This window comes from Triticum dicoccoides, chromosome 3A (genome assembly GCF_002162155.2).
Source record: "Triticum dicoccoides isolate Atlit2015 ecotype Zavitan chromosome 3A, WEW_v2.0, whole genome shotgun sequence".
Lineage (NCBI taxonomy): Eukaryota > Viridiplantae > Streptophyta > Magnoliopsida > Poales > Poaceae > Triticum > Triticum dicoccoides.
Genome location: NC_041384.1, coordinates 742462532 through 742471880, shown reverse-complemented (window position 1 = coordinate 742471880; position 9349 = coordinate 742462532). Strand labels below are relative to the sequence as shown.

Sequence of the window (9349 nt, the reverse complement as noted above, 5' to 3'; positions counted from 1 at the left end):
CCCGTACGATTGACCACGAGCGCCGCCAGCTCGCATCAACGACGCACTATGGGAATAACTTTTCGAGAAGCTTGAGGCTAAGGATGATGAGGCGCCGCATAAGCACGGCAATGCTGCGAAAAGAGGCATATGGCTCTGACTGCCAACGACAACGAGGCCGATGGCTCCTGTGCGGGGGTCATCAACCTCGCCTCCGACCAGGAGGAGTGGATTAGTTTTTTTAGTTGTTTTCAGATATCTTTTCCATTACGGAAAATCGATGTCTACCTTATTGGAGGGATAGGGTTGGATGGTCTTTCGTCCGGTCGGATGTCCGAACATGTCCATGGATATTCTGATGAGGTCAGTTTGGTGAGCTGCTTTGGAGGCGCACTAGGAATGAGATAGATACAAATCATCGAAATCCCTAGTATGGATGATGATTTTTTGACAAATCTAAGGTGGTGTTGCACCTCCGGCCCGTTGATGACATCATCCTCGTACAAGCAGACAGGCGGGGTAGGTAGGCTTGCTTGCTGGCACAAGCAAACGATCGGCCGGGCGAATGGATCGAAGGATTCAGACAAATGAAACCAAGCAGGCAAAGACTAGTCAGACACTTGCTTGGCACAACAAGCAGCGGATGGAATCGACAAATCTTGCCCTCGTTGTCATCTTCCTCCCGCCTCACCCTCTCAAGCGACGAGCAGAATGCGAGTGCTGACCTTGCTGGCTAGCGTCCTAGGTATGCAATTCCGGTTGCCATAGGCCAAGCCAATGTGACTGACTTCATGCCACTGGTCCCAAGCTGGGGGGGAGCTTGGCACCAACTGGACCAGTGGACCGATAGGTAACATTCATCTACGACAGTTCTGATCGAAGCCTTGTGGTCTCCATCTAGGCCTATAGCCATTCCAAAGCAAAAGTTGTCGCCTCCCTGTCACCGCGCAACCACCCATCCATCATCCATCCGCCGGGTCCCTACAGTACCTCTCTTCACCTTGACTTCAGCGGCCATGGCGGGGGCCGGACAACCTCGTGTCACCTTGGCTAGGTTCTACTTCCTTTGTCCGGAAATATTTATCATGAAAATAAATTAAAGAGGATGTATCTAGATGTATTTTAGTTCTAAATATATCTTTTTTTAATCCATTTTGATGACAAGTATTTTTGGATCAAGACGACCCCTTCGTCGATGCACCGTGTCTAGCACTGCACAACTTGTCAAACAAATGCAATCGATCAACACTCGAACCCCTGGCTGGCTCGCTCTATAAATACTCCACTGCTAAAGCCTGGCCAGCCAGGACGTACGACCATGGCGAGCAGGAGCAGCAGCATGGCGGCGGCGCTGGTCACCGCCGTGATGTGCCTGACGGCGAGCCGCGCGCAGGGGCAGCTGCAGGCACCACCTGCCCCAACGCCGAGGCCATCATCCGGTGCGCCGTCACAGCGGCCTTCGCGACCGACCCCGGCGTCGCCGCCGGGCTCATCCGGCCCCACTTCCACGACTGCTTCGTCGAGGTACGTGTCGCATAGGATCAGAAGCAGCTGTAGGCTGCGGAAAATGCCAACGGAGGCCGAGCTCCAGTGAGCTCGTTTTCAATTTTTTTTTTTTGAGCGCGAAAAATTCCAAATTTATATTTTGAACACACATGCTCATATATACTATGTATTTGCAAAATTTCACAGTATTATACGTTTACATGTGGCGTACAGGAAAAAGACAAATACACATTTTTAATGGGCCATTTATTTTAGTTATTGGGCCAGAAATTTGTTATTTTTGTACAGCCTACAAATCACAACATTTTTCGACGAAATTTAACACGTTCTTGCGGAATACATATAAGTTTTCATGCTATTTTTTTCAGATTTTTTTGCAACTTTTAAATATGCTTTTTGATTTTTTCAAAATACCGATTCATAACAATTCACCACCATTAGATTCATACCAATGTGTTGAGTGTACTTTCACATCATATAAATTTGTTATGAAATCTATTTATATTTGGTTATATAAAATTGGTAAAACTTTAAGAAGTTTAACTTCAGTTAACTCTAATATGCAGAGTAAATAAAAACAAGAGTAACATATACAACCAGATACTCAATAAATATAAGAGTGTTTAGATCACTAATGTAGTGATCTAAATGCTCTTATATTTCTTTACGAAGGGAGTAGGCAATAATATATTGGTTAGCTTTTACTCATGTTACAGCCTGCAGGTCAGAAATCGCACAAACTCATTACTGTTAGTGACATCAATGAGAAACTAATTAAGTTCATTTGACATTTCTTCTGAGCTGATTGATGCCTTGCATCTGCTATAGTAGTTTGTGGTCAATTCAATCCTCGATTAAACATTCCATTAAAGAGAATTGCCTACCAATGTCAGGTGGGCTTTCAATAGCAAACTTTAGTTAGCCAGATCCTATTAAGAAAATAATGGAAGAATCGGTACAAAACACAAATAGGAGCATATAAACTTATACAGAGAAATCATGCAGCAACTCAAATCTCATAAACACTCCTCTGAAAAATACACTTGGTTTTCCCCCTATCCATAAGCACAGTGAATACCCATATTTATGAATATGATTATATACTCGTGCGGGAACATGAATAGAAATTCAAAGAGCTAGAAACTCAGAGAGATTATCAATTCAATGTGCGAAGCCTAGGCCTAATAACTTTGCTTAATGCCAGAAGACAGAATGCATGATTAGACATACCATGAAGATAATCAGTGATTTAGCCTGTATTAAGAAGAAGCAATAGAAGAGCTCCAATCTTATCCATACAAAACATGAACAAATTATGTTGGCTAGCACCTAGATCAAGGCTTGCATGCTACCACTAGAGATGATGCAGACCACCCCTGCCGGTTCTTCTCTAACCCTTATGATGCAGTCTGGTCATGAAGCAGTCCTGGTAGACGGACATCTCTACAATGCACATTTTTCTTGATCAGCATTAAAGATTAGTCCAATTTATTTGCTTTAATTGAATTTGGACTTGAGAATGGAGCAGGGATTTAAGAATAATGAGTTACTTGCCTGGCAAATTCCAGACATATATGGAAGGTGAACCACGGTGCCATCAGTCTACTGCAGTTCACAACAGTATAGGGGAAGTGCCATCTGCCATAGTTCCTCCACTCCACAGCATCACCAACTATGGCGGCTGCCCGAGCTGATTCAAACTATTGTCGATGCACCTCCTCCTCCCCTTCATGTACATTACGGACTGCAGTGTGGTCGGGGCATGGAAGCTAAGGATATTGAAAGGATTTCAGCGTAAGGCAGGGGACCAAAATCAATAATAATATTACAGAAAAAAATACCATGCAGCTCAACGGATGACACCCACTTTAAAACATAAGACAACTGGAAATAGGATAACCGCAACACAAATTGATCATGTAGTTGCTGAAATTCCAATCAGATTACCTAGCTGAGATTTTAAAATGTGATCGGGTAAAGAAAACAGGAAACATATTTTATCTCTCTAGGATTCAGAGGAAACCAGAAGCTGAAAACAATACCAAGAATTCTTGCAAAAGAACCAAGCTGGGAATGAATACTTTCTCACGTGCTCATAATTACAACGAAGGTTAACTTCATAGCAAGTCTATTTGACACAATGAAACCGAAATTATCACTGAGGCAGGGCACTCCACAAAGGTCACAATTTATGAAACCTTCCAAGCAGCAAAAAAAAAACCTTATGGGCAACAAGGTCACAGAGTCGACTACCTTTTTTTTGGCAAGAGACAATACTACTACTTGATACAATAAATTTCTTGGGTACTCGTGTGAACAACAGACGAAAAGAATGTTTTCCTCTCATCTGGTTTCTGGTTTGTGGTTTGTCTAAACAAGTGGTTTCCAACTGCCTACTAAAAGCAATACCATTCCACAACAAAACAGGGCATAAAACAACCTCTTCCGATATTTTTCACTACGCTTCATATAGGTGCTCTAGATCATCTGCGCTCCACCATAGATCAAGCATGTCGGGTAGTTTTTCATTCTGCAAATGAATGCTTATTGATCAATGATCAAGAACGTAGATGATGGTTACCTAAAAAACACAAAAGATATAGTAAGTATAGCTAACTAATTAAAACAGATAAATGCATTAGCAGTTCCCCCAGCCCATGCTTCAAACTATATTTTCCTCTGGAAAAGAAGATTTAGAACAGTCTACGCTGTAATAACATTACAAGTAAGGAAAAAGAAGTTCACGGTGTTACAACAAATATATATTTGTTCACTACTACAGAAACAGCATCAGCATCGGGTCTGAACTCCTATAGCCGGTTATTCGAACCGATTACAAAGCCATCGGTTCCCATTGAAACTGATTTCGACATGGATATTTGCACAGCTATCAAGCAAAACAGCGTCGTATATAACTTCCATATTTGCACAGCTATCAACTGAAGCAACATCATATATCAACTCGTCATTTTTAAGCATCTTCGACCAACAGAAATAGTTCTTTAGGATAGTCCTAACCAGATCTCTGTAGCCAAATAATAAGAGCCTTGGTCATGTCAGAATTATCATAATCAGAGAACAAACATTATCCTTTTTGCTTACTAGTTTCATTATATATGTACAACACATGGATAAGCAACCTGGAAATGTTCATTGCATTTCATCATGATGGCAAAACAGGAGAACAGTTGCTTCATTTGCTATTCCATTCTAGCCGGTGCATGTAGAGTCAAATTCTAACTAATTGTATCATTATTTTAAGACCTGTAACCTCCTCTTACTGCACATAAAACAACAAGTTCAGATATATATATATTAGAACACAAGGAATATGCATTGCTCACATAAGATTATATGAAAAAGAGAAAGTATTTGATAAGCATTGCTCATAGCAGAATGTAAAATTTATAAGATCTAAACAGATAGCCCTAGCATTGCACATTTAATCTTGTGTAATAGCATATCACAGATAGAACAGGAAACCTGGTAAACTCAGTTAGTAGCCCTTTTCGTTGCTTACTTGCACTACTTATTTTGAAAGCAAGCTGGAGAAATATGTGTAAACATCAACTAAATCAATTAGGAAACATGTGATTCATGGCGTATAACACAAACTGGTTCAGAAAATACTATTGGTTTAAAGTCCACTAGGAAACACATGCAGCAAAGAAATGCAGAAACGCATGTCATCTTGCAGAGAACTCAACCACAGAAATTTCCAGTCTTCTGTAAAGTACTTGTGCGATCAAATACAGAAAATGGAAGCTCAGTTTACCTACTTAAAATCAGTAGATATAGGAGGAAACTTTTCTACAAAGTAATCTTGCGAAATAAGCTCAAGCGGCCAATACTCCATCATGACTTGGATGGTTTTCTGAATCCAGAATTAAGGGATTCTAATGCATCTGAGATGGTAGAATATACAGCTGAGTTAGTTCACTCTTACCCACGTCATTAACACATATTTGAAAGGAAGACTACAAAATCTAGACGAGAATGGATAAACTACATAAATAAAGATATACCGAGTAGTTTCATTCTCTGACACGAGATCTGCAGGATAGTTTCAATGCTATGTTTGTCATGAGGTTTCTAACTATGATTGATAAACAAAAACAGAGGATGGGGACCCATGAGTTTTCCCTGAGTTGCGTAGAAAACTGGCCTTTAAGGATAATAATGGAGATAGTATCATTACATAATTGGTTTATATTCCCGTTTCTCCTCTCCAACTAGACAGCTTGGGCATAAACTGCGGAATTAACAAAAAAAATAAAAAGATGCACTTTATACAGTTATGAAATCAGAACCTAATGAAATGACCAATTCACAGAGCTAGGGTGTTTACGAGAGCAAGTACAATATTAACAAAATTAATTCATCTCTAGTCTCTAGATTATAGTACTTTCGGCGTCACTAACACATTATTCAAAATTAAGAGCAATGCCTAGAAAGAGAGTACTAAACACAGGAGCATTAAAATTGACCAGGTATGCAATACTACCAGATTCTCCGCATAGTTCTACAGGAACCTGGTTGATCATGCGGGTTCGTTGTTTATGGCAGTGACTACGAACATCGACGTGACACTTGCACACTGAACAACCACATTCCCTACTCCTAAATCCTAATATCTCTCCGCCGTTCTTTTCTTGTTAATGTTCAAGTATATTTGTTGTGTGTTTAGCACGACATCCCGCTACTCATCTCTTACAAATGAGCAAAGAATGCTAGAACAGGGCATGCACACCTGATAATTCAGGAGCAAATTCGCCACAAAACATCGGGAAAACCAGATCGAAGCATGCCTCACGACGGAGGCCAGCTCCGGCGTCCTACTGAAGGACGGGGACCTCGAGACGCGGGGCACCAAGCACGGATGCCCGAACCCTAGGTCCCGGCGACGAGAGAGCCGCCGCGGGCGCACGCGACGCCGTCACGGCCACCAGAGCTCGGGCGCGGCTGGGATAGGATTTCGGGGGAGGCGGCGAACACATGGCGGAGGTCGTGTTTCAGGGAGGCGCCGAATCCAGTGAGGGGATGAGCAGAGTCAGTGGACTCCGAGACTGGAGGGAGCATAGGAGTGGCCGGCGGCGCCAACCCCGGTGGCGGCGCCGGCGGCGAGTGAGAAGGCCGAAGGCGTCGTCGGGGCTCGGGAAGGAGAGGAGGCAACGCACAGGGACGAAGTAAATGGGCCGGCCCATTTGCGCGACGAGAAATCCACCGGGCGAATAGTACCGTACCGGAAGTTTAATCAATATGTGATCAGTTTATTAGGCCGAATTCTGCCTAGTGCATCGCCAACACGGGGATCATGCACGGCTGTCAGCTGCGAAAGATGCCAAAGCGCACAAATAAAAGAGGCCGCTGAGCCCAACCCGTGACCCAGCACCGAAAAGTGCACACGGACGAAAAGATGGCCTCCGAGACCATCCGTGACCCAGCACCGATAAGTGCGCACGGACCAAAATAAATGCAGTGAAAAGATCCCCTATGAGGGCACAGTCGTAAGAAAAAATAGCTCAATTGCATCCCCTGGGTTGACACGTGCTATACATTAGCACTGGGCTTTTTGTTCAAATTCCTTTTTTAAGGACGAGCTACCCTGTTTAAAAATTCAAAAATGATTTTCTATCTATTTTATTTTAGTTTTTCTATTTTCATAAATTCAAGAAAATGTTGGGGTTTTCAAAATGTTTTTGTTTTCAAGTTTTGTTCGGAGTTACAAAAAATGTTCCTGTTTACAAAATTTGTTCGCAGATTCAAGAAAATAGGAATTTCAAAAAAATTCATGCTTCCAAATTTTCTTTGGAATTTCGAAAATTGTTCCCATTTTCAAAAATGTTCGATAATTCAAAAATAGTATTTTTAAAACAAATGTTCCCAAATTTAAAAAATAATTCACAAATGTTCCAAATTTTTACTATGCGGTTTCAAAAAATGTATGGACTTTTTATAAAAAATCCATGCTTTTTAAAGCCGGATTAAAAAAACTAATCGCCATAGTAGCTATATGGGTCGGCTCAATCGGGGCTCTCCTTGTGCGGAAGGCCGACTACTGTTTGCACAATCAGCATCATATAGGAGCTCCCAATAAATATGGCCTTGCTTCGGTTGAATGCCAATATTTTGGCTAATATTTGCTTGGTTGCCAAAACAGGGACTAACTAGTCCACGGATACCCCCTCGGGGGCTTCCTAGCGGACGCGCGCGAGCGCTTCAATCGCCACGTATCGCGTGTTGGGGGCATTAGGAAACCCAATTTTTTTCCTGCACGGTTTTGCCAAGGATTTTTTTTCCACTGTTTTTTGGGGTTTTGGATTTCACTTAATTTTTCCTATGTTTTTCTAGGGAAAATGATTTTTTTAGTTTTAATTGCATGAAGCACACCATGTGAAAGAAACTATGCATCCCAAAATTGAAGAACACAGCTGTGTATCATGCGAAAAAAATTGTTCTTCCCGCATGGGCGGAAATAAGGGCCGAACCGGCGATTTTCGGCGTCCTGGGGGCGCGACTGGGCAGTTTTTTCGGCGCCGGCGCCGAAAAAGTGGCCTGTGGAGGCCTGTTGGGGGCGCGGCTGGAGATGCTCTTAGCATGCATGACCCCGGAGTATGTAGCATGTGCGTATGGTCGACACATATGTACCTCTTCTTTAATATATTTTTTGTTTTTATTTACTCTGCATATTAGTTTTGAACAAAGTCAAGCTTTGTAAACATTGATTAAATTTATAGACAAAAATATTAACATATACAATAACAATTCAATAGGTACCACACGGGACAGGTAAGAAGGGGAGAGAGAGACCTCGCCCGTGCCGCTCTCGCGGGCGGCAGGGCGAACCCTAGCCGCCGCTGGCCAGCGACCCCCAGCCCTCCCTCCCCCCTGCCACCACCGGAGTGCGCCACCGGGCGAAGCCCGACTGGCGTGGGTGGCGGCGGGGCCTTCTTCCCCTTCCCCCATGGCTTCCGGCGGCGCGGGACGCAGGGCCGTGGTGAGGAGCGTGTCGTTCGCGTGGGACGGACCGGCGACGACCCGGGCGGCGTGCCGGTGGTGCGGCCGTGCGGCGGAGCGGCGGCGGCTGCGTGGTTCTGGAGGCGCGGGCTTGTGCGTGGGACGGACGAGGTGTGGCTGGCTGCTTCGGGGCTTCCTCGTCAGATCCCGGTGACAGGGGTCGCGGGCCGCGACGGCGCGGGCTAGGGGTGGTGTCCGGCTAGGCTGGGCCGGCCTCTAGTGTGGTGAGGCGTGCCAACCTTCGAGCTCTCTAGAGTAGATCTTGGAGGAGGAAGAGATGGAGGATGAGGAGGAAGGCGATCCCATGGCCATGGTGGAGGTCGCGGGAGGAGGAGGCACCCGTCGTGGAGGAGATGATGATCGTTGATGTCGAGTGTGGCGTCGGGACGACATCTTCACCATGCAACAGACGGAGGAGCATTTCAGTCGGACGATCTTGTAGGAGCTCAACGCTACGGTGTCTCAACTGCAGGCGGATCGCTCTGATTATGCAGTTGTAGCGAAGCTCCTCATGAACTCGGACGTCGTCAACGAGAGCACGGTTGTGTTCGCGTCCATGTAGAGCACCCGTACGATCGACCATGAGCGCCGCCAGCTTCACATTACCGACACGCTATAGGAGTAATTTTTCAGAAGCTCGAGGCACCACCGAACAACCCGAGCCTCCATGTCTTTGAGGTTGTCGACTTGGCCACCGGTGGAAAAAGGGCCTTTGGTCGCGGTTCGCAACTGCCATTAGTCGCGGTTGCGCAACCGCGACCGAACGGGCGCGACTAAAGCCCCCCCCCCCCTTTAGTCGCGGTTGCTTAAGAACCGCGACTAAAGGCCCGTCCACGTGGGCTCCAGG

At 44.7% G+C, this 9349-nt stretch overlaps 1 pseudogene; it reads left to right on the top strand.

Annotated features, from left to right (window-relative positions):
* Positions 1-1297: 1297 nt before the first annotated feature.
* LOC119273208 overlaps positions 1298-9349 on the top strand; it is a 16135-nt pseudogene continuing 8083 nt past the window's right edge.